At 43.6% G+C, this 25,929-nt stretch overlaps 1 protein-coding gene across 4 annotated transcripts in view; it reads right to left on the bottom strand.

Annotated features, from left to right (window-relative positions):
- Nucleotides 1-11,550, bottom strand: part of LOC109427584 (serine-rich adhesin for platelets) — a 539,771-nt gene extending 528,221 nt beyond the window's left edge. For 2 of the 4 annotated variants that reach the window (XR_009997420.1, XR_009997421.1), the window contains exon 1: nucleotides 10,729-11,550. The gene's annotated coding sequence lies outside the window, so the exon portion shown is untranslated. The remainder of the gene's footprint in view (nucleotides 1-10,728) is intronic. The other 2 variants (XR_009997422.1, XM_062849926.1) reach the window with 2 other exon arrangements.
- Between the last annotated feature and the right edge of the window lie 14,379 nt (nucleotides 11,551-25,929).

The raw sequence follows: 25,929 nt of genomic DNA on the forward strand, positions 1-25,929 counted from the left end.
TTCCGGAAGCACTGATGATGACAAGGGCGCTTTTTACACGCAGCTCGCACACGAGTATGACCGCTGCCCGAGCCACGACGTCAGGATCATCATAGAAGACCTAAACTCACAGGTAGGCCAAGAGGAGGAATTCAAACTGACCCTTGGAAAGTTCAGCGTTCATCGCACGAACGAATATGCATACGCCTTATTGATTTGGCCATTCCCTAGCACCTTCTTCCAGCACAGTGTCCCTTTCGTTACACCTGTAGATCATCACAGAAAATGGAATCGCAAATCAATCACGTTTTGGTTGATGGGTGGCACTTCTCCGACATTATCGACGTTAAGACCTATCGTGGTGCTAATATTGGCTCTAAACACTACCTGGCAATGTTAAAACTTCACCCAAAATCCTCCGTTATCAATAATGTACAGTACCGGCGGTACAACCTAGAGCCACTGAAGCAACCGGATGTCGCCAGCGCATTCGCGCAGAATCTCGAGGCACCGTTGCCGGACGAGGATGTGCTTGGTATGGCCCCTCTGGAGGACTGCTGGAGTACAGTCAAAGCAGCCATCAACGATCAACGATTGGTTCGACAAAGAGTGCAGAGTGGTTTAGGAGGAGAAACACGCAGCGCGGGCGGTAATGATGCAGCATGGAACCCGACAGAATGTGGAATTAGCATTGGGCAAGTTTGGCTGAGACATCGATTTTTGTGAATCGATTCGAATCGGTGCAGCAGAATCGATTCACCGATTTAATCGAATGCTTTGAATCGATGTTTTCACATCGATTCGATATTATAAAATGGTGCAAAACCATAAAATGATCCGTTTGACGTATGGAGTACAAGTTCATGGGATAATTCATTTGTCTAAATAAATGTAATATCAGAAATTGTACATCGTCTCTGGAGGAATTCCTGGATTCCTGGAGAAATTGCTGCAGGAATATTTAAAAAAAACTCCAGGAATTCCAGGAGAATTTCCTTGACGGTTCCCTGGAGAAATTCTTGGATGAATGCCTGGAGCATATTCTGGAAGAAATCTTGAAGGAATCCCTGCATGAACTCCTGGAGAAATCCGTAGAGGAATTCTTGAAGCAATCCCTGAATGAATCCCTGGAGGAATCGCTAGAAGAATTCTAGGAGGAGTCCCTGGAGAAATTTCTTAAGAAATTCCTAGAGGAATTCCCCGGGAATTATTTTTCAAGGAATTCTTGAAGCAATTTCTGGAAAAATCGTCGGAAAAACTTATGAAAGAATCTTGAGTAGAATTCTTGGGGAAATTTATGAAGAAATTCCTAGAGGAGTTTCCAGAGAAATTCCTGGAGGAAATCCTGGAAAAAATCCCTGGAGAAATTCTTGGTGGAATTGCCGGAGGAGTCTCCAGAGAAATGCCTGGAGAAATACCTGGAATAATTCCCGAATAAACTCTGGGAGGAATTCCTGGGGGCATTTCTGAACGAATCCCTGGAGAATTTCCTGGAGTATTTCTGAAGAAATCCCTGAAGGAATTCCTAGAGGAATCTCAGAAGGAATTCATGCAGGAATCGCTGGAGAAATTTTTGGAATAATTCCTGGATGAACTCCAGGAGGAATTCCTGGGAAAATTTCTGATGGAATCCCTAGAGGATTTTTTGGAGAAATTGCCGTAGGTATTGTGGATGTATTCCTAAAGGAATTCCTGGAGGAATGCTTAGGTCAATCCCAAGAGGAATTCCTGAAGGAATGCCTGAAGGAACTCCTGGAGAAATTCCTGGACACATGCCTGTAGAAATTCCTGGAGGAATCTCTAGAGAAATTCTTTGAGAAATTTCTAGAGAAATTCCTGGAGGAATCCCTGTATACATTCCATGGGATATCCCTGGAGGAATTCTTATAGAAGTCCCTGGAGGAATTTCTGGAGGATTTTTTTGAAAAACTATTGGAGCACTTTCAGGAGGAATCTCTACAGGAATTCTTTGCGGTATCTCAAGAGGAATAACTGTAGAAATCTCTGGAGGAATTCCTAGAGGAATCTCTAGAGAAATTGCTAGAGGAATCACCGGATGAATCCCTGTAAGAATTTTTAGAGGAATCCATGTAGGAGTTTCCATAGGAATCGTGGAGGAATTTCTGAAGGAATCCCTTGTGGAATTCTTGAAAGAATCCCAGGAAGAATTCCTGTAGACATCCAATGATCAATTCCTGAGGGAATTCTGAAGGAATGCTAAACAGAGTACGCAGAGGAACTTTTGAAGCAATCCCTCCAACAGTTCCCGAAGGAATCCCTGGATTCCTAAGGGAATCTCTAAACAGTTTCTGGAGGAAGTCTTAGATTAATTCCTGGAGGAGTTTCTGGAAGAATTCCAGGAGGAATTCCTGAAGGAATCCCAAGAAGAGTTCTCGGAGGCATTCCTGGAGGAATTCCTGGAAGAATTTCTGTAGGAATCCCTGGATAAAAACTTAAAGAAATCCACATCTGCAGTAAGTTCTGGACGAATTATTGAAGGAACACTTGGTTGGACTTCCAACGAATTTTTTTAAAGAAATTCCTGGATTAATTTTTGAATAATCTCTAGTCAAATTTTCTGAAACAATTTCTGGAAGACATTCCTGCAGAAATACTTAGAATAATTCCAAATAGAATTTTTGGAGCAATCTCCAGCGGAACTCTGGAAGGAATATATGTAGATACCCTTGAAGAAATCTCTGAAGGAATATCTGCAGAAATACCCTAAAGCAGGGGTTTTCAGACATTTCGGCTCGCGGTGCACTTTTTGAAAATAAATCGCTCCACGGTGCAGAAGTTCATTATTGGTAAAAAAATATATATAAATTCGTCGAAAAGCTGTCGTATTTTTCACAGCATTTCCAAGGTGCATACGCTCGTCATTTTTTTTTCCACGAATTATGGCACTGTCTTACGTTTTTTATTACTTATCGAAGCATAGTAGAGTGACATAGTTATTCGACTTGGAATATTTCTTTCTCATAATGTTTCTGAAAACTTACAGACAAGATCTTTATAGAAGCGGAATGAAATCTTGAGCTGAATTAGTGGTATTTTGTTTTCAAGAACCTCGGGGAAGTCCTTTGAAGACTACTGTATTATATCTAGTGTGGTTTTTTTAATAGACGTTTTTCCAAGAGTTTCACCATATTTCTTAAAAATATCAAGCAAGACACTTGGATTATTTTATTTTATTTGTTTTTTTTTTGTCAGAACTTTGGCATATATTGACAATATTTTTGGTAAATGCCTTCCAGGCTCTCTTGTCAATTCGGAAGGAGATTTCTATAAAAATCATAAATACGTTATCAGTAGAATTCTTTGTTAACTGATTTTGAGAACAGTGATAGTTCCTTCTCTGGTATTAAGCAAAGCCACAGAAATATTAGTAAGATTTCTTCTGAGATTTTTTTAACGCATTCATTGAAGATACATTGGAGATGCCTTGTAGGGTGCTTGTAAATATACATTACGAGATCTTGGAAAAAAAGAATAATAATTATTTGGAGAGTTTTGGCCAAGATTTTGACAGATTTGTTCCATGATTCTTTGCGAATATCTGAGACGGTTTTTGCTGGATCCGAGTTTAACTCGCCGGCTGGAATAATGGAAATTTTATTCTCAATCCCTTGAAGTATCTTCCAATAGTCCAGTTGTTCTAATTAATTCGAATTATTTTTCATGAAATAGGTAATGAATTTAAATTTAAATTTGAATATGCAAGACTTTTCTGAAGTGCTGCGGTGCACTTGCCATGGCTTCGCGGTGCACCAAGTGCACCGCGGTGCACGATCTGAAAACCGCTGCCCTAAAGGATCTCTGAAAAAACTTCTGAAGGAAACCTCGAAAACAGCACTTAAACAATCACTGAAGGAACCTTTGAAGATATCGCAGGACAAATCTCCGAAGAAATGTCTGGTGGAATCCCTAGATGAATTCTTAAAGGAACCCTTGAAGCAATTCAAGATGGAATCACTGAAGCAAGATATAGAAAAATTCCTGGAGGAATTGTTCATACTCATTTAGTTTACGAAACTTAACGAAAAACAAATCTAAAACAGTCATTTTGATTCCTTAAAACTACAATGCCTATTTTCATATTCACATATCGGGTGCCCATGCTGCTTAAAAGTCATCTCAGGTCAGCCCCTCTGGGCCTCCTCCAAAAAAAAAACCTAGCTACGCCAATGATTTTACGACTCTGTCAAAAATTGATATAACGTTGAGACAATGCATTCGCAAGAAAAATGAAAATTTAATATTTTTGAATCGAAAGAAAAATCGAATGTGAAAAATCGATTCGGTCGATTTTGTGGGGCTTCAACATCGATTCAAAAAATCGATTAATCGAAACAAAAACATCGATGTTGCAAACATCGATTTAAAATTGCCCAACGCTAGAATACAGACAGCAGCAGAGGTAGCAGACCCGCCTCTTTCGGGAGAAAAAGCGCCGCCTGGAAGAAGCGGAGTGCGAAAAAATGAAACTGCTGTGCCGTTCACGAGAAACGCGGAAGTTGTACTTACCAGAAGCTCAACGCATCCTGCAAAGGCTTCGTGTCGCAAGCCGAAATCTACAGGGATAAGGACGGAGGCCTTTTGATGGACGGACGTAAGGTGATCGAAGGGTGGAGGCAGCACTTCGTTCAGCACCTGAATGACGTAGAGTACGTAGGCACGGGAGACCACGGCAACGGAGGAAACGACGATGCCAGTGCAGTGGAGGACGGAAATGAACCAACTCCCACGCTGAGGGAAGTTAAGGATGCCATTCATCAGCCTAAAACCAACAAAGCTTTGTAACATTTTAAGTTTTGTTCGGCTCTACAAGAGATCTTCATGACCAATTTTATAAAACTTGTAATAAAACTGAATCATACATCAAAACCTCTTGATAACCACTTTTAGAGCATCTTCCGGCTAAGTGGACCACTCTCGGAGAGGTTTTGCAAACCGCATTAAGAGTAGCAATAAACTCGTTTTAAAACCTTGTTGAACAATGTTCCATTCTCGTTTGTTGTTGTTTTTTTTTTTCAACAAAAACTATGACAGCTCAAGATGCAGAGAAACTTCTGCGATGGCACGTAAAGTTCAGGCGGATACATCATTCGTAAGTAGAAAGCGATCATTTCAAAGTAATATTTCAGTAGTCATTGTGCTGGTAGGCTTATGCGCGTTCGAATTTACCGTGAATATTGGGGTTGCAGAATCATAAAATTAATGCGCTTCGAAAATAGTCAATATTATCATCTTGGAATGAAATAAATCAATTTGTGGATTTAGTAAAACTATCTCGAATCACTAGAAAACTCAGCAGAGAGGGTTTATTTATGTGAGCATGTTATGAAAATGGTGGTAAACTATCAATTCATTGCTTATTTAGGCAAAATCAACTATTTTCCATTCACGTGAGCTAATTATTAAATATGGCGACGACCATAATTAGCGAAAATAAAACGAAAGCAAGTTTACTTTTATGATGACCGCAATAAACCTAGTAGCGTCGTAGTTTCTGCTTTTCCACCAACAGATGTCGTTACTAATCGAACGGATCGCCATCTGTTGAGAGTTTTAACAGTTTTATTGTGGTAATAATGATTACCAGAAGGTTTACATATCGGAAAGTTTTGTTTACTCTTAAAATCTGTCTTTATGAATATCTTCAAGTATACTATAAACATTTTATCAATGGTTTTCATAAAAGCAGTCATAAAACTGTGAGTTTTAATTATTGCTGTAATAAAACCTTAATAAAAATCAAACAAAACCAAGCAGCAATGGAATTGTTACTTGGGAGTAGCTGGTAAGGATGGTATCGCAGCTGAACTCATCACGATGGGCCCAGAAAAGTTGGTCACCTGTCTGCACCGGCTGATAGTCAGGATCTGATAAACCAAAGAGCTACCGGATGAGTGTAAGGAAGGAGTAATCTGTCCCATTCACAAGAAAAGCGACCATTTGGAATGTGAGAACTTCGCAGCAATCAGGCATTTAATGCCTACAAAGTGCTATCCCAAATCATCTTCCGTCGTCTGTCACCTAAAACGAATGAGTTCGTGGGAAGTTATCAAGCCGGCTTCATCAACGGCCGGTCGACAACGGACCAGATCATCCCGGTACGGCAAATCCTCCAGAAATACCGTGAATACCAGGTCCCAACACATCACATGTTCATCGGCCTTAAAGCGGCATATGACAGTATCGATCGCACACAGCTATGGAGAATCATAAACGAAAACTGTTTTCCTGGGCAGCTGAATAGACTGATTGAATCAACGATGGACGGTGTGCAAAACTGCGTAAGGGTGAACTATCCAGTTCATTCGAATCTCGCCGGGGACTGCGACAAGGTGATGGAATCTCATGCCTACTATTCAACATCTCTCTGGAAGGTGTGATGCGACGAGCCGGGCTCAACAGCCGAGGAACGATTTACACAAAATCCGGTCAATTTGTGTGCTTTGCGGAGGACATGGACATTATTGCCAGAACATTTGAAACGGTGGCCTGAAACTCGAAGCAGCAAAGGTCGGACTGGTGGTGAATGCCTCAAAAACAAAGTACATGCTGGTAGGCGGAACCAAACACGACCAGATCCGTCTGGGCAGTAATGTTACGATAGACGGGGATACCTTCGAGGTGGTGGAAGAATTCGTCTACCTCAGATCATTACTGACGGCTGACAACAAGGTGAGTCGTGAAATTCGGAGATGCATCATCAGCGAAAGTCGGGCCTACTACGAGCTCCACAAGAAACTGCGGTCGAAAAAGATTCACCCACGCACCAAATGCACCATGTACAAAACGCTAATAAGACCGGTGGTCCTCTACGGGCACGAGACATGGACGATGCTCGAGGAGGACCTGCAAGCACTCGGAGTTTTCGAGCGACGGGTGCTAAGGGCGATCTTCGGCGGCGTGCAGGAGAACGGTGTGTGGCGGAGAAGGATGAGCCACGAGCTCGCTGCACTTTACGCCGAACCCAGCATCCAGAAAGTGGCCAAAGCCGGAAGGATACGATGGGCAGGGCATGTTGCAAGAATGCCGGACAACAACCCTGTAAAGTTGGTGTTTGCCAACCATCCGGTTGGTACAAAAAGGCTTGAAGCGCAGAGAGCACGATGGGCGGACCAGGTGGAGCGTGATCTGGCGAGTGTTGGGCGTGACCGACGTTGGAGAGCTGCAGCTGCAAATCGAGTATTATGGCGGCAAATTGTTGATTCAGTATTATCATGCATTTGATGTTAACTAAATAAATTAAATGAAAATGCGTTAGATGCAACTTTGGAAAAGCATGCAAATTTGTATTATTGGCTAGACATTTTTCAATAAGCTGCATCTTTTCATAAAACACAGCAAACATTCTCAAATTTTGGGGGGGTCGCCCAGGGGGTCGCGAGGGACAGTTGAATCGCAGACAGACGTTCAAGTTTGACTCAGCAGCTTGTGTAAAAAACATGGCCGCCACAAATTGCCAAGTGGCAATTAGCAAACAGATGGCGTTAGCGACGTTCATATTCAATCGCTGCCTCACATGTGCGTTGCGACCAACAACTGTCACCACGGTCGTCTTCCAGCCGGATGGCGGGAAAAACCGCACGTGTTGCACGCTAATAATGTTTCCACATAATTTGTGCAGAGTAAATGACTTTTATTTAATGTCTAAAATCTTTTGCACAAATTAGCGCAGGACTCTTGTAAAATATTTTACACATTATTACTTTTATTTTACATAGATTTGCTTAAATAAAACTGCATTTGGATGAACTTCACTCGCATTGGCGCATTTGTTTTGATTTTATTTTTCGGTGGGTGGTGAATTGGGTGGTAAGTAAGCGGCTGGAAGCACGTGGTTTCCCAAACTGTCAACTGCACGCGACTGCACTGTGGCAATCGGTTGCCTAGGTGTCGCTAGTGAAAATTTACATAGAAAATTTGAATAAATTTGTTCGAGCTAGAACGTCTGTCTGCGGTTGAATAATTTACTTTAACAGACAACAAATGAGGGAGTTTTTATGGTGGGTCGCCGAAAGCACGGCTACTGGCAAAAGGAGGTCGCGCACCTATAAAGTTTGGGAACCTACACAGCTATTTTCGATTACCGACTTCGGTAAAATTTTACTGGGTTTTTGAACTGCTGAATATTCGGTAATTTTTGTCATTACCGAAGACTCAGTAAGGTAGAAAGTTGAAGATCAACGCACATGTGAGGCAGCGATTGTATATGAACGCCGCTAACGCCATCTGTTCGCTGATTGCCACTTGGCAATTTGTGGCGGCCATGTTTTTTACACAAGCTGCTGAGTCAAACTTGAACGTCTGTCTGCGGTGAAATTATCATGAAGACTTGACAGCTGCTCGAGAGGGTAATAATGTTTACCTTTTTATTGACGAAAACTCAGTAAACGAACAATGATTACGAATAGTCGGTACTTCCATGAACTGATTTTTTAGTCTGTTCGGTGAAGTGTGAATATCGCCGAACTTTTAGTTGATGAAATTACCGTACTCAGTAAAATGTACAATATTTTACCGAAATTTGTTATTTTTGCTGTCAAAATTACTGGGTATTTGCAAAAAGTCCAATTTACAGTTTGAACCCAGTTTAATGCATTACCGAACTTTTAAATACTAAATAATTGAGTATGCTCTAGGATGGGAGCAGGCCGTTAGGCCGAAAGCCGTTAGGCCGAATGCCGTTAGGCCGAAGGCCATTAGACCGAAAGGGTCGTTAGGCCGAAAGGGTCGTTAGGCCGAAAGGGTCGTTAGGCCGAAAGAGTCGTTAGGCCGAAAGGGTCGTTAGGCCGAAAGGGTCGTTAGGCCGAAAGGGTCGTTAGGCCGAAAGGGTCGTTAGGCCGAAAGGGTCGTTAGGCCGAAAGGGTCGTTAGGCCGAAAAAGTCGTTAGGCCGAAAGGGTCGTTATATGTGTCTACTGAATTTATCGTTTTATATTGCACAAAACGAAATAAATATGAGAAAAGTCGACGTCATAGGGGAACTGTGGGGGAAGTCAATTTGGGAGACAAAGTAGAAAAGATTTACAATACAGCATCTCGAAAAAGCTTATTTTCAGTCAGAAACAAAGAGTTATGATGAACGAGCACAACCAAAGCTATCGACAGGATAAAGATATTCAATACAGTAACATTGTCAACATAATTATACTAATTGCAAATGAATGTAATACAAATCAAAAAAGCTATTATATCTAACCTAAAGGCATCAACATCATCGTGCTTATCATTCTACAATGAGCAGGAAACAAAAAAGAAAACAGCGCAAAGGCAACCAGATCAATATAGTAAAATAGAATACATTTAGGCAAAGTGTAAGTTCAGCTGCCAATTGGGATCGCTTACGTAGTGCCCTAGTGAACAAAACAAGCTGTAAGCATAAGTGGTTAGGATTAAGGGTCTGTTCCAATTGGCAAATTAAAATCAATTTCTACTTAAATTTGACAGTTCGACACCTAAACTTGACAGTTCTCCTAAGGGAATAATTATCGAACTGTCAAGTTCAAGTGAAAATTAGTTTTAATGCTCCAATTGGAACAGACTCTAAATATAGAATTTCAGCAATTTAATTTATAATCGGAGATTTTTCCTTCTTTTGGAAATAGGCTGCTCTTTCTAGTTTAACTATTCTACTCATTATAAGTATTTCAGCCATAAACTTTTTCATAAGAGTATTTCCTTCGAAGAATTTTTCTTCTACTAACATAGGCTGTTCTCTCTAGTTTTAGTGTTCTACTCACTATGAGCAAAACAGCAATTTTTTTTCATCAGATATTTTTCCTTCTTTTGAAAATAGGCTGTTCTTTCTAGTTTAACTATTCTACTCATTATAAGTATTACAGGCAGGCTTGTCCGCACTGAGCGCATAAAAATTCTGCTCTTTGGATTTACACCACGAAGCACATCATAAATTAGAAATCTTTTCATCTTATCAGATAGAAGAATGTTGAAATATTGTAAATGTCATTTCGAACTATCGAAAAACCGCACCGCAGAGCCACACGGAGCGCGCAAAGAGATTTTCACCCGGGTGAAAACACTCCAGTGAATTTCACTTTGAACGGCCCGTGCGGCGCTGCGGTGCAGTTTTTTGACAGTTTGAAATGACATTTAGAATATTTCAACATCCTTCTATCTGATAAGATGAAAAGATTTCGAATTTGTGATGTGCTTGATGGTGTAAATCCAAAGAGCAAAATTCTCATGCGCTCAGTGCGGACAAGCCTGATTACAGGCATAAGAGTTTTTTCTTCTTTTGTGCATAGGCTTTTCTTCTAGCTTAACTGTTATACTCAAACAACTATTAAATTTTTCATAGGAATTTTTTTCTTTTTTGAAAATAGGCTGTTCTTTTTTTTTTTCATTATAAAGATTACAACCATTAACTTTTTCATCAGAGTTCCTTCTTTTTCTGAACATAGGCTGTTTTACCCATATACGTGTTATAGCTATCAATTTTATCATCTGAAATTTTACTTCTTCTAAACTCTTTCTAGTTTAACTGTTTTACTCATTATGAGGATTACGCCCTCAACAGAGTTTTTCCTTCGTTCAAATTGAAAATCGGTTCACAGACGAATGAGAACGAGCAGCTCAAACTTTTAGTCCCCACTTTTTTTAAATCAATGTTGTTAATTATGAAACGATTGAAAATATGTTAATCTATTGACCACTTTTTGATGTGTACATTCATGAATGTCGTCGTCGTCGAACCAGGATGTTCACCAGTTTCTCACCACTTGTAACATGCACTGGAAGTCAGAGATGTTCATACGCGACTCTGAATCCTTGAACAGATAAAAACGCCCACAAAATCACACAGATCACACTCACTTGAAAATGTCACCACCATGCAGTGTTGTAGGAAGAACCACACTCTTCTCTTCACGCACGACGTTTATGGCGGTTTCGGTATCGTAAATTATACATTATCTCGAAAGGAGTGCGCGCTTTAGTTATTAAAATTCGAATCATCAAAGCTCGATCACGTGTGTATGGTAAATTAACTGCGCGAGTTCTTGTGCGATTCGCCCTGAGGTCAAGTGAAAACTGTCCAACAGAGTGTATGACAACGGCGGCCAAAAGTTCCAAGATTCTTATTTTTCAGTTTTTAATAATATGAACAACAAGCTTTCGTTTTTGGGCAACGCGTATGGCCAAAACTTGAAACACGATCAACCGACAGAAACCGAGCGCAAAAAAAAAAGAATCCAACGGGGGAGGAGGAGGCGTACGTGTGTGGTTTCTTCTCGAATTCACTTTGCGCTTGCTAGAGTGGACAAGTTGTTGTCAGCCGGTCGCACAAATCAACCCTGAATTATGCGCGCTTTTCGGTCGCTTTTGGTCTTATTTTGAGGGTCTGCTGGATTTTCTGGGCACTCGATAACTTTTGCATGTTGCACTTCTTGAACAAAAACGAGGAAAAATACGCGCGGCTGTCGGCTGCACGAGAACTGTGTCAACTGGAATAACCGCCAACCGGAGATTGGCTGCGAGGCTGTGATCCGAGGGTTTGATTCTAATGCGATTTGTACTCCCACACCGCGCGGGTTCGAGCTCGACCGGGCGAAGATTAACGTGTACCTACTACATACATCGACCCAACGACAAATGACGCTATTAGTCAGATCTTTTCGAACAATACGAAGTCTATCAAGTCAAGGAATGTATGTATATATACCGCATTTAGTTCACCACTGGACTGCGAACTGCGACTTCATAAGTGCGAAAACGTAAATAAAAGTGCGCGATTGCATCAAATCAGGTTGATGTCTTCGGCGCACTATTTCTTCAATCTATGGTGAACAAGTGCTCTGAAGACACCGAGTTGATTTGATGCAATCGCGCACTTTTATTAGCGTTTTCGCACTCGTGAAAACTAGTGCGATAGTCCAGTGGTGAACTAAATGCGCTATAGAACAGGAGGAAATTGATCATAGGTTTCAGATTCTCAACCGAAAAATCAAGTAATTCAAATAAATGCGATTAAGATGACGAGGAAACCAGGACGTTTTGGGCAGATAACTAATTAGAAGCAGTCTAATAATGGTGTGCGTGAACGTTGACCAACCGCATCCTTTGGAGTACCCTTCCACTAACAACACCTAGAACAACACCCATATCCCCTTCACACCTAGGCCTGAGAGGTCGAAATTTGTGCGACTTGCTTATTGCTTATGTATACTTTTGGGCTGCAAAACGGTGAGTCGATAAGGAGAGCGTTCAACATAGCTCTGGTCCTCCCTCACAAGTTCCTACCTCATGCTTCCACGGGTCAAGCAATGACAAAGACCGCCAGCTAAGAGTTGTGTGCTTAGCTGGTAGTGCAGCCTGGGTACTGTTGTCCTTCTGACTTCAGCTAGATTGAGGAAGTACGATCCGAGCGTCTGTTCACCAAGGAGGTGCGGCTCAAACAGCGTCTGTTCTGGCATCCAGCGGCTGAGTAAGAAACGCTGCACCACGCCCAGCTAGATCCAAGGTGGTAGCCCCATCAGCGTGGACGTCCCAGTGTTGGTTGGGACGTTAAACAGAACTGGCACGATGCAACGTATCTAAATACCAAGGTAATATATTCCAACTATTATTCATGTATTAGTGAGAAAAAGAAAAAAGCAAAAAATAGTTATGAAATTTGTGCAGATTTGTATGGGCGCATCACTATTTAGCAAACTTTTATGAGAAATTAGGCTCTCACATCATAGAGGCAATTATTAAAAGGCATTTCACTAGATAAAAAATGACTTCCATGCAATAAATCAGAAAATATACCGCATTTAGTTCACCACTGGACTGCGAACTGCGACTTCATAAGTGCGAAAACGTAAATAAAAGTGCGCGATTGCATCAAATCAGGTTGATGTCTTCGGCGCACTATTTCTTCAAACTATGGTGAACAAGTGCTCTGAAGACACCGAGTTGATTTGATGCTATCGCGCACTTTTATTAGCATATTCGCACTCGTAAAAACTAGTGCGATAGTCCAGTGGTGAACTAAATGCGCTATATCGCCATTTGAAAATCAATGAAAACATTTTTTTAATTGGTTCTAAACATAGTTTTACAGCATTTAGAAACGTTCAAACTAATAAAACTTTACAAATTTTGCAGAAATAATGACATTCTAGAGTAAAATCACAAACTTTTCATAACTAACGCAGATGTGTTAGTGGGTCTCGTTATTGACATTTGCGGGAATATCTTACCTTGGTATTTAGATATGTTGGGCACGATGGCCCTCCGGCGAGACAGGAGTGTTGGCGTAGGCCCACACGCTCGCTTCAGAATACCCATTTTTTCATTGCTATCTCTGTCGCTCTTCAAGAGGCTCCATTTAAAAATACCCATTTATGAGTTGGGCCGCCCAACTTGAAAATGGGTATTTTTAAATGGAGCCTCTTGAAGAGCGACAGAGATAGCAATGATAAAATGGGTATTCTGACGCGAGCGTGCAATAAGCCACCCGTAAAAATCCCCATTGCGAATAACATAGGAGAAAATACGACTCGATACAATCGGCAAAGACCCACGCGACGAAATAAGGACTACGATTGAAAACTTGGAACATGGAATTGCAAGTCACTAGGTTTCGCAGGATGTGACAGGATAATCTACGACGAACTACATCCCCGCAACTTCAACATCGTGGCGTTGCAGGAACTTTGTTGGACTGGACAGAAAGTGTGGAAAAGCGGGCATCGAGCGGCTACCTTCTACCAAAGCTGTGGCACTACCAATGAACTGGGAACAGGATTTATAGCGTTGGGCAAGATGCGACAACGTGTGATCGGGTGGCAGCCGATCAACGCAAGGATGCGCATGTTAAGAGTTAAAGGCCGTTTCTTCAACTACAGCATCATCAACGTCCACTGCCCACACGAAGGGAGATCTGATGACGAGAAAGAAGCGTTCTACACGCAGCTAGAGCAAACATACAATGGACATGAACACGCAGGTTGGAAGGGAGGAAATGTACAGACCGGTAATCGGGCGAAAAAGCCTGCACGCCGTATCGAATGATAAGGGCCAGCGATGCGTAAACTTTGCAGCCTCCCGTGGTATGGTAGTCCGAAGCACCTTCTTCCCCCGCAAAGATATCCACAAAGCCACCTGGAGATCACCCGACCATCAAACAGAAAATCAAATCGGCCACGTTCTAATCGACGGTAAATTCTTCCCGGATATAACCAATGTCCACACATACCGCAGTGCAAATATAGATTCGGATCACTACTTAGTCAAAACTTTCGACAGTTATCACCACGCGTCGATTTCGAACGCCGCGGCTCAACATCGGGCAGCTGCGTAACGTACACTCAGCGACAGGGCTGAAAATCGTCGCCGTACGACCAAAACAGTCGACGACGAGAACGAAAACTAGATCGTCATCGTTGCTCGTTCCACATCGGATGACTCATTCAAGCCAGCGAATCGTCGTGAAGGGCTTGCGTCGTGACGAAAATAAAATCTTCATTCGTTTTGTTTCGCTCTTCGTCCAAGTGCGTCTAACCGACGGAGTCAATGTTGCCACCAGCAGCACACAAGAAAAAGGTTTTAATAAAAAAAACAATTACACCTGGAATCAAACAACGAACCTCTAGATTGCCAATCCAGCACTTTTACCAACTGAGCTAGTGAGGGTTCACACCACCGTAAGTGCCGAAACGCCAATAAAAGCTATTCCCAGTTGGCGTTCGCTTGGCCCGTCGTCGCTCGTTTTCAGAGAACAAAGAGGACGACGAAAAAGTTGGTGGGTGACTATTTATGATTGAGCTTCGTCGTGAAGCCCGCAGTTGGCGACGAAAAGGCTAATCGTCACCGTTGTTCTTTCAGATGAAGATTGTTTTATTGTTATCTTCACGCAGTGGTGACGAGAAGGACGATTGTCAACACTGCTCAGCGAAGTAAACTACCGAAATTCATCAAAATACCTTATGAAATTTAGCCATAACTGTAAAGTATGGATGCCATAAGAATACCTCATGAAAATTGAACATGCTTATTATGACCTAATTACATAAGATAAACTTATGAAAAGAGCAGAAAATCACAAAATGATGCAGACTGGAATCGATCCATGAACGTCGAGATCACTGAGCTCGTGCCCAAGGGGCTGTTCATAAACCACGTAGACCAGATTTTGGCCATCTCAGATCCCCCCCCCCTTGCAAAATGAAAAACATACTCCATACAAAAAAATTGAAATTTGTATGGAGCGTAGACTTTGGCCAGACCCCCCTCCTCCCCCCAAAAAGTCTACGTGGTTTATGAATGGTCCCCAACCCACGCGGCTATCGACGCTTGAGAATATTGTGTTGCATATTGTTCGTGCAGTTGAAAATCGGAATTTTCGACACGCGAAAATCGATGTTTCTCCTAAACCGTGAGTCGGACGTACGTCGGGCACAGTGCGCTGGATAGAGGGCCAGGTCCGCTGTCCAGCGCACTACGTCCGACGTTAGGTTTTCCGTATAGATTATTAGAAAAATCGATTGTCGGGTGTGAGGAAACTTCGGGTTTCAACCGCGACGACAATAATGTGTATAAAAGCCAAACTGTGAGTCGATTCTGCGTCGTAGACCGACCTTATGAAAATCGTTCTAGCCGTTATGAATTGTTTAAAGGCCATTTCATAAGTTAGACCTTAAAGGGTGAGTCGTTATTTATTGTGCCACTCTACCTTCAACTGATTCGCAAATTGTCTACAGTGAACGAAATGAAACCAAATTTTTACAGTAGTTCAGTATGCATATGTATTTCAACTTTTTGGTATCGCTTCAAACTTAGGATGCGTTTTAGTTACAAATCACGACATTTTCGATTGACGTTCTCCATGTGGACATGTTCAGGTGCCACTTGAAACAAATAATTGAAACTCTCTGGTTTGTTTATGCGCATCGTGCCAGTTTTTCACCCAGCTCCAAGCTTATGTTTCACTGACAACCGTTCCTAAAACCCATTGACGAACATTAAGATGATCCGATAAATGTATAATCATTAATTGTTCCAAGGCGCGATACCATTATTTTAGATTTTAGCATGTAATTGCACAACATCTTTTTGAGAACTGTTAACTAAATTTATTCTATATCCACCGGAATCTCTCTGATAACTGCTCAATTCAGCTTATGGAAACAACAGACTATAAGAATAAACTGTGCAAAATTTGGTTGATTTCGGTGAAGTAGGAAAAAAGTTACGTTAGTTTGAAAATGGCACAATAATTATCGACTCACCCTATATGATAATCTTAGGTTTATTTGCCTGAGTGTAGAAATGGCTCAAGACTACTATAGACACTATAGATTCCATAGACTCGCGGAGGCTTAGACAAATGTAGCCAAACGAACTGTCAGTTCGTGTAGCCAAACGAGCATGACGTCACGATTTCAATAGCGACAATGGATTGCGTGACGTCATATTCGCTCGGTACACTCTAAATTCATGATAAAACACACTAAAATCGTATTGCTCAACCATGTCACCGCGAGTCTATGGAATCTATAGTGTCTTCTTCTTCTTCTTCTTCTTCTTCTTCTTGGCGTAACGTCCTCACTGGGACAAAGCCTGCTTCTCAGCTTAGTGTTCTATGAGCACTTCCACAGTTATTAACTGAGAGCTTCCTCTGCCAATGACCATTTTGCATGTGTATATCGTGTGGCAGGCACGAAGATACTCTATGCCCAAGGAAGTCAAGGAAATTTCCTTTACGAAAAGATCCTAGACCGACCGGGAATCGAACCCGTCACCCTCAGCATGGTCATGCTGAATACCCGTGCGTTTACCGCCTCGGCTATATGGGCCCTATAGTGTCTATAGTGTCTATAAAGACTACGTGTAGCAGTTAGCAGTGACCCTACCAACGGAAGAGCAGCTTGGCGCAGCTACACTTGAAGATGGCTGGAGGGACATCCGATAGGTAGTACCTCGGCTACAGCACTAGGCTTCGCGACTCCGAATCACAGAAACGACTGGTACGACGGTTTTATAACTTGGTTTGAAGAACGTCTTTATTGTGTGAAGTTTGACAATGGAATGGGTTTGAAACAAATTACCAAGGGGCTTGTCGCTTGGAACATTGTGCCAAGAGGTGCCAAGCACACCGTCCTATACGCTGTGTGGCACACCGAGGCACTCTGAGGCACAATTTTGACACTTGAGTTTGGGTGAAAAAACTAGGCAACCATGTGCATTTGACCTGCAAAATGAAAACAAACAGTTGGTTGTCTTGGTAGTTACCAAGCAAAATCTGAATTATCAAGCAGTGGCACTTCGGGGCACACTGAGGCACAATTCAATACCCGGTGGCACACTGAAAATAATTGGCGCAAGTAAAGATGTGCTCAGCGACTCCCCCTTGCAAATTACGTAACTTAACAATAGACTGCTGCGATCCCTTGAAACGGTTGCTTCAGGTTGCTTGGTCTTCACCCCCTCTCAATCGTTTATTCCGAGATTACATCGCAGCTTCTGGAAACGGGAAGTGTCCAGCGCCTTTGTGAACATGTCCGCAAGTTGATCTTGAGTGCTCACTGGTTCTATCAACAACCTTCCAGCTTCTATATGGTCGCGTATAAAATGATGCTTCACATCGATATGTTTACTGCGCTTCGTCTCGCGGTTCCTGGCCATACCAATACATCCACGGTTGTCCTCGTAGATTACAACAGGTTTCACGTCTACATTCAGGTCTCCGAGTATTCCAGTCAACCAAATCCCTTCTGATGCAGCAGAGCTTAGAGCAACGTATTCGGCTTCACTTGACGATGTTGCCACGGTCGCCTGCTTCTTACGATTTGCGATCGTCAGAATCGCCTGCCCAATCAGCGTCGGCAAATCCCATCAGTGGTTCAGCAGCATCTTGGCGTTTGTACTCCAAACAGAATCCGCAGGTCCCTTGTAAATACCGAACAATCCGCTTCAACGACTGCCCAGGTAACCAATAAGCAGTTAAAATGGCATTTATTCGGCACTATATGCGCCTTTACAGCAGGTCACTAAATGCTAATTTGCCGTATATGCGCCATAAGTGCTAATTAAATGCAGGTTTTGGCCCAATATACGGCTGATTAAATGCTTAAATTTCCTATCCCCCAGATTGTCAAAAACAAAAACAAAAATGTTTTCCCCTGCCCATTTTACGGCTTCCCTTTCTCTTCTATTTTTAGCCTCACTCTCCTGTGCAACTTTTGAGGCTTGGGGCACGTCCTGAACTACTGTTGCTGTATTTTTTGCTGCTTTCGGCCAAATTGGGATTTGGTTCCTCGATCCTTGGGTTGACGATGGTGCTGAACTGCGCTACAGAGTAAGCTATAGATGATCAGATAAAGCGCGTTGGATTTATGATCTATTTGAGGCATGAGTATTACACCGGCAGTTGCTTCAGGTGCTGATAATAAAATCGATTATAGAAAACCAACCATGGAATTCATTTGCCATTTGGATATGTGAATGATGATGCCTTCTACAGCCGTGGCACGTAAATTAGAAAGTGAAACTGTATTGTGGTTTTAGAATCACTCATCTCTCTTAGCAGTTTCATGGCAATAAAGTAGCTGTTATGATGCCTGTTGACCAAAACATACCGTGCATTCGAAATGCTACAAAAATGCTGACAGATTTTGAGTAGCATTTGAATTGTTAATATAGGGCAGTTTAGCAGTCAAACTGCTATGATACGGCAGTAAGCTGGCCGAATGCAGTTATAAAACAGAAATACGGCTTATTCAAATGCTTATTGGTTACCTGGGTGCCAATGAAGATCTGTTGGGTTTTGTTGAAAGCGCCCCATGTAGCTAACCGGGTAACAAATGTCCGGACGCACACACAACATAGTGTACATCATGCTGCCCAACAGTTCTCGGTACGGTTCCTTCGTTCTTGGTCCTTCTCGCGTTAGTTGGAGTCCTTTCTCCATCGGGGTTTTGCAAGGGTTGCAATTTACCATGCCAAATCGCTGCAGAATCTTGGTTACTTGAGCCTCTTGTGATAGTTGAAGTGTTCCTTCGGGGCGGTTGTAGGACAGCTTCATTCCGAGGAAGTAGTTAGCCTCACCACAATCGGTCATCTCGAACACGGCAGAGAGTTCGTTCTTCAATTTCAGAATCGATTTCAGCTTCCGTCCAGCTATCAGCAAGTCGTCAACATAGATGATGACAAATAGTTCGTCGTCCGCATCGCATTTCGTGTACAGGCAGTAGTCGTGGCATGACCTGGTGAACCCCATTTTGATCAGCTGGCCATTCAACCGCTCGTTCCAGCAGCGTGGGGACTGCTTCAACCCGTACAAGGACTTTTCAAGCTTGCATACCATGCTTCGATCAGCTTCCACGCCATCCGGAACCGCCATGTAGATATCTTCTTTAAGCGCTCCATGTAGAAATGCTGTCTTGACGTCCATCTGGTGGAACAGGAATCGATGATGAACGCCGACAGCCAGAACAGTGCGAATCGTGGTTAGTTTGGCCACAGGAGCGTAGGTCTCTTCATAATCGATGCCCTCGTGCTGCAGGTACCCTTTCACTACCAATCGGGCTTTGTACCGGACCTTCTCACCATTTGCATCCTCTTTCACTCGGAATACCCATTTCGATCGGAGTGGTTTGACATCTTTAGGACAACGCTGCAGATTCCATACACGGTTCGTCTCCATTGAATTTAGTTCGTCTCGAACGGCCTTCAACCATTGGTCACGATCATCTCGACCCTCGATATCGTTGTAGCAGTTGGGAACATCTGTAATGGATGACACGGCAGGAACAGCTCCATAACCCGTGAAGAAATTAAGAAACTTACCAGGGAGCTTGCGCTCCCGTTCGCTACGCCTCAGCAACGGTTGACCCTCATCCACGGATTCGTGCTGTTCTATTTGCGAAGGGAGCGCCCTGGTTTCTGCGGTTTCGTCGTTGTCAGAGTCGTGGTCTTCAACAGCATTCTCTTCGATATTTACGGTGCATTCGGGTCCGTCACGGATGCCTTCCCCCTCTTGCTCGGGAGGAAAGTACACCATCAGCGGCTCATCATTTCTGGTTTCGGGGAATTTTTCGTACGGAAAACAGGCTTCGTCACACTTTACGCCTCGAGCAATAATGATCTTCCTTGCAGCACGGTCCCACAGTCGGTAGCCATTGGGAGCATAACCTGAGACGAGACTCGCGAAGACTGTCTTCTTTTACTCCACTTTGTTATTTTTTTCTTCTTCCTATCTGTGTTGACATTATGTTTTGGGCTGGTGGTTCAAACACGTGCGTGACCGCATCACCTCACATGCAGTGTGACTGAATCCCACTCACGCACAAAATCATGTTGAGGTGAAATTTTGCATCGCCAACAATCGCCAAGCAAAGTCATCATTGGAATATTTTGTTTTCAATTTATTTTTGACAGCACAGGAGAAGAAAATGCTGCTCGGAGTGAATTTTGGCTTCAGAATTTATCTCGGATAGCAATACTTTCCTCGTTTTAGGTAACGTAATCAAACGGGCTACAACTGACAGCTCAGTTGAGCTACACTTGACGTTGCTTTTTTTCCTCTTCGCGAGTCTCGTCTCAGAGCATAACCAACCATCATAGTTTCCCGGCTTCTGGCATCCAGTTTCTTTCGTTGTTGTCCAGGAATCCAAGCGTAAGTTTTGCATCCAAACACACGGAGCTTCTTCAAGCACGGTTTGCTTCCATACCAGGACTCAGCAGGGGTAATCATCTTTGGCAGGGCTGCAGTCGGACTTCGATTTATGAGATAGACGGCGGTGAGAACCGCCTCCGGCCACAACTCCTTCGGAACGCTTGCATCGATCAACATGGCCCGGACCTTCTCGACCACAGTTCGGTTGAACCTTTCCGCAACGCCATTTTACTGTGGCGTGTATGCCACGGTTGACTCGATTTGGATGCCCTTTCTGCAATAAAACTCTTTTTGTGCGTTTGAGCCATACTCACGTCCTTGGTCCACTGTTAATCTTGAAATCATCAAGCCAAATTTCGCTGTTGCCATAGCCTCGTATTCCTGGAACTTGCTGAACACTTTGGACTTCCTTCGCATCAGATAGACCACCGAAAAGTGGGTATGGTCGTCGATAAAACTCACAAAATACCTTGATCCGTCCCAAGCCGGGGGGTCGATGGGACCACATACATCTGAGTGAATCCGTTCCAATGGTCTGGTTGATGGATCACGAGTTCCGCTAAACGGGTCGCGGCATTGTTTCCCTTGTACACAAGCATCGCAGAAGCTCAACTTGCCTCCACGAAAGTCAGCACCAGTTACCAGATTGTTTGACGCCATCGTCCTCATTCCTTGTTCGCTCAAATGCCCGAGGCGTCGATGCCACAGCGCGTCCGTTTCCGACACACACAAGCTTGCGGTTGGGCCTTCCAGATCGATCTCCAGCTCATATAGTGCGCCTCTCAGATTTGCGGTTGCTATGGTTTCTCCGTCCTTCGTCAGAACTGCTACCTTACCGATAAAACTCACCTGAACGCCAGCCATTACCAGCTTCTTTACGGACATCAAGTTATCGCGCAAATCCGGAATGTACAACACCTCCTTCATGTGCAACGGGAACTGCTTGTTGCTATTGCCATGTATTTCTCCAACCGTCTTGGCCACCAGGGATTGGCCATCCTTCGCCACGTTTATGACGATGGGTTGCTTCAACTTTCGGACCGCCGAAAACGCTTCACTGTCATTGACTAGATGGTCGCTGGATCCCGAGTCGAGCTTGAATACAAGTTTGCTGCTTCTCTGTTTCACATCTCCTCGGCTTGCCACGAAACATACCGCTTTCCTTTGGTTTGCAGCCGCATTGGCTTCTCCACTGGACTTCTGGCGACAGTCCTTCTTGGAGTGGCCACGTTTGCCGCATTTATGGCACTTACCCTGGAACTTCAGTGGTTTCTTCGATTTATCTCCAGAAAACGCTGCTCCTTTCATTTCGCTGGTTTCTCCGTTCCGTTCTTGGCGCTTCATGTCTTCCGCCAGCAACCGTTGCTTAACAGCTTCGATTTTCAGGTCTTGTTCCGGAACATTCTCCAGGGCCGTTACCAGCGGGTCGTATGAATGTACCACCAAATCCGTTTCGTCCACCTTCGCTCCAGCTGTCTTCATCTGCCGAACCAGATCGTCAAAAACCAGAAGGTGTGGTCGCATCGGTTCTCCTTCCTTCAACTTCAATCTGTTGAGCTGCTTCCTGATGAGGTGCTGCGATCCGATCGATTTGGTGGCAAACGTCGCTTCTAGTGCTACCCACATTTCCTTGGCCGTGGTCTTCTCCCGGATGATTTCCAGGCATTCGTTGGCCAGGAAGCTTACGATGAGGGCCTTCGCCTTCCGATCCGCTTCTTCAAATTTCGTTCTTTCCGCTGCCACTTCGGGTGCATTCTCCGTCAGATTCCTCAGGACACCGACCGAATCCAGGTGCATTTTTACCCGAAAACTCCAATGTTGAAAATCCGGTCCGCCCTTGAACTGCGGAATTCCGCTCGCAGTATTCGTCGTGGAGCCCATAACCTTTTATAACTTGGTTTGAAGAACGTCTTTATTGTGTGAAGTTTGACAATGGAATGGGTTTGAAACAAATTACGTAACTTAACAATAGGGCACTGCATGAAATTCTTTCCCTCTCTTTCACTCTTACAGGCATTTTGTAAACAACAAGGCCAAGAAACGTCAAAATCCCATACAAAATCAAAACAATGCAGTGCCCTATAGACTGCTGCGATCCCTTGAAACGGTTGCTTCAGGTTGCTTGGTCTTCAGACGGCGAATGTGAACAGTTGAAAAACGATAAGAATGCAGCATGGGCGAGAATGCTGCAACACCGTACGAGAGCGAATGAGGCACGTTACAGACAGGCGCGGAACAGACAGAACTCAGTCTTCCGGATGAAGAAGCGCCAGCAGGAAGAACGAGATCGCGAAGCGATGGAAGAGCTGTACCGCGTATGTCGTCGTATGATACAATCGATCGAGAACAGCTATGGCAGATTATGCACGAATACGGATTCCCGGATAAACTGACACGGTTGATCAAGGCGACGATGGATCGAGTGATGTGCGTAATTCGAGTATCAGGGACACTCTCGAGTCCCTTCGAATCTCGCAGAGGGTTACGGCAAGGTGATGGTCTTTCGTGCTTGCTGTTCAACATTGCGTTAGAAGGTGTAATAAGGAGAGCGGGAATTAACACGAGTGGTACGATTTTCACGAAGTCCGTTCAGCTGCTTGGTTTCGCTGATGATATTGATATTATTGCTCGTAAATTTGAGACGATGGCGGAAACGTACATCCGACTAAAGAGTGAAGCCAGGCGAATCGGATTGATCATTAATGTGTCGAAGACAAAGTACATGATGGCAAAGGGCTCCAGGAAGGAATCACCGCGCCCGCCACCCCGAATTCATATCGACGGTGATGAAATCGAAGCGGTTGAAGGATTCGTGTACTTGGGCTCACTGGTGACCGACGACAACGACACCAGCAGAGAAATTCAGAGGCGTATTGTGTAATCGTGCCTACTTTGGACTCCGCAAAACTCTACGATCGAATAAAGTTCGCCGCAACACGAAATTAACCATCTACAAAACGCTGATTAGGCCGGTCGTCCTCTATGGGCACGAAACATGGACCCTACGTGCAGAGGACCAACGCGCCCTTGGAGTTTTCGAACGGAAGGTGTTGCGTATCATCTACGGCGGAGTGCAGATGGAAGACGGGACTTGGAGAAGACGAATGAACCACGAGCTGCATCAGCTGTTGAGAGAACCAACCATCGTCCATACCGCGAAAATCGGGAGGCTACGGTGGGCGGGCCACGTCATCAGGATGTCGGATAGCAACCCGACTAAAATGGTTCTCGAGAGTCATCCGACCGATACAAGAAGACGTGGAGCGCAGCGAGCTAGGTGGGTCGACCAAGTGGAGGACGATCTGCGGACCCTACGCAGAGTGCGGAACTGGAGGCAAGCAGCCATGGACCGAGTGGAATGGAGGAGGCTACTATGTACAGCAGAGGCCACCCCGGCCTTAGCCTGATTGGTAAGGTAAGTAAGCAAACAAAATTTGCAGTGTATATCTCTAACGAGCCTGGAAAAAACAAAGAGTCAAAATTGGAACAGTAGATTTACTGTCATCCCCATAGTTTCAATCGAGCATGAAACCTGTCAAAACGACAAGGATTCGCCACTTTGGTATACTCGAGACACGTTATATATTTATCCCGATACCCTAATGATACCCTAAAGGGGCCCATATAGCCGAGGCGGTAAACGCACGGGTATTCAGCATGACCATGCTGAGGGTGACGGGTTCGATTCCCGGTCGGTCCAGGATCTTTTCAAAGTAAAGGAAATTTCCTTGACTTCCTTGGGCATAGAGTATCTTCGTGCCTGCCACACGATATACGCATGCAAAATGGTCATTGGCAGAGGAAGCTCTCAGTTAATAACTGTGGAAGTGCTCATAGAACACTAAGCTGAGAAGCAGGCTTTGTCCCAATGAGGACGTTACGCCAAGAAGAAGAAGAAAAACCCTAATGAGCTACAAGCATGCCGTTTTCAGTAAAGTTGTTCAACAGGCTAAGAACTATCTGGCAATGGTATTCGAGAATCGTCCGCTAGGTGGCACCATAGTAAAACAAATTTCAAACTTCTATATCTCAGTATGCCGATAAGATAGAATGATGCCGTCTTCAATTAAGTTCTTCAGCAAGCTAAAAACTGTCTGAGAGTTGAATCTGTGATTTTTGATTTATTCGCTAGGTGGCACCTTGTGTAAAATATTTAAACACGCATATCTCGATACTCTAGGAAGCTAAGGGCATGGCGTTTTCTACAAAATTGTTTGGCAGGTTGAGATCTATTCGGCAAAGGTAACGCTAGGTTACACGAGCAATCAAAACGTTTAAACAATTTGATCTCAAAAATCTGAAAACATCCAGAAAGTTGTCAATTTTTTTATTTTGCCTTGGCTAACCAAGCCATGTGGGAAATTACACTGTTGAAAATGCTTTGACATCCATGTGCACAACAGAACATGTGCTCGATGAACAAATTGAACAAATCCACGTACTCCGGTGAGACTCTAACTCACCACTCCCAATTCACTAGACGGGCGCTTCTATTCCTTCAAGCTACGGAGTCACTCGACTATCTCCGTCGCCAGCAGGCCTAGAACTGAACTCTATTCCACAGTCGCACATGGTTATCTTCTTTTCACAATCCAAACCTCCTTCGGATGGGATTAGATGAACATCTAACACATACACTGTTGGGCACAGTCGGGCAACCTTACCGTAATCGGTCTGCCGAGGACCGACCCGTCGAGAGTCCGACTGCACACTAATTGGTCGGCGTTCAGTCAGAGTTGACTACGCGATTTTTTGGGCAGGCAAAGATAAGCTGAGGAATTCGTTAAACCTGAACGTTTCGACGTTATTTTGATGCAGTGGTGTCAATACATTAAAGAATAATAGTTTTTTCTGAAAATAATACCAGAGATTTGAAATTTCAAGTGCTTGCAGGACAATTTCTCGAGATCATTGAAAAATAGATAGTCCGGTCTGACTTAACGCCGACCAATTGTCATACCAATAAGTGATTGGGAGACGGTGCCCGAAGCTCTTGACAATTAAAAATAATTTCCTCTCCCCCTTTGACACACATAATCCTTGGTGGTTCAGTGCAGTGAGATCGGTGTGTATGGCGGCGAAGGATGGACCATGAGCTCTCACTTCTCTCTACGACGAATCCTAAAGGATGTCATAGTAGAAAGGGTATGATGCCCAGAGCATGGAAGCGTAGATGGCGGATTGCAATGTATGAATAAATTAAGTTTTTACCGATTTGGCAAATATACGATGTAGCTGAGGATAGCAAACTGCAGCCTCAAATCGAGTTTTATATATATTGGACAAATTTAAATGTTATCGCAGTTGCTTTCTTCAC

This window comes from Aedes albopictus, chromosome 2 (genome assembly GCF_035046485.1).
Source record: "Aedes albopictus strain Foshan chromosome 2, AalbF5, whole genome shotgun sequence".
NCBI classification, from domain to species: domain Eukaryota; kingdom Metazoa; phylum Arthropoda; class Insecta; order Diptera; family Culicidae; genus Aedes; species Aedes albopictus.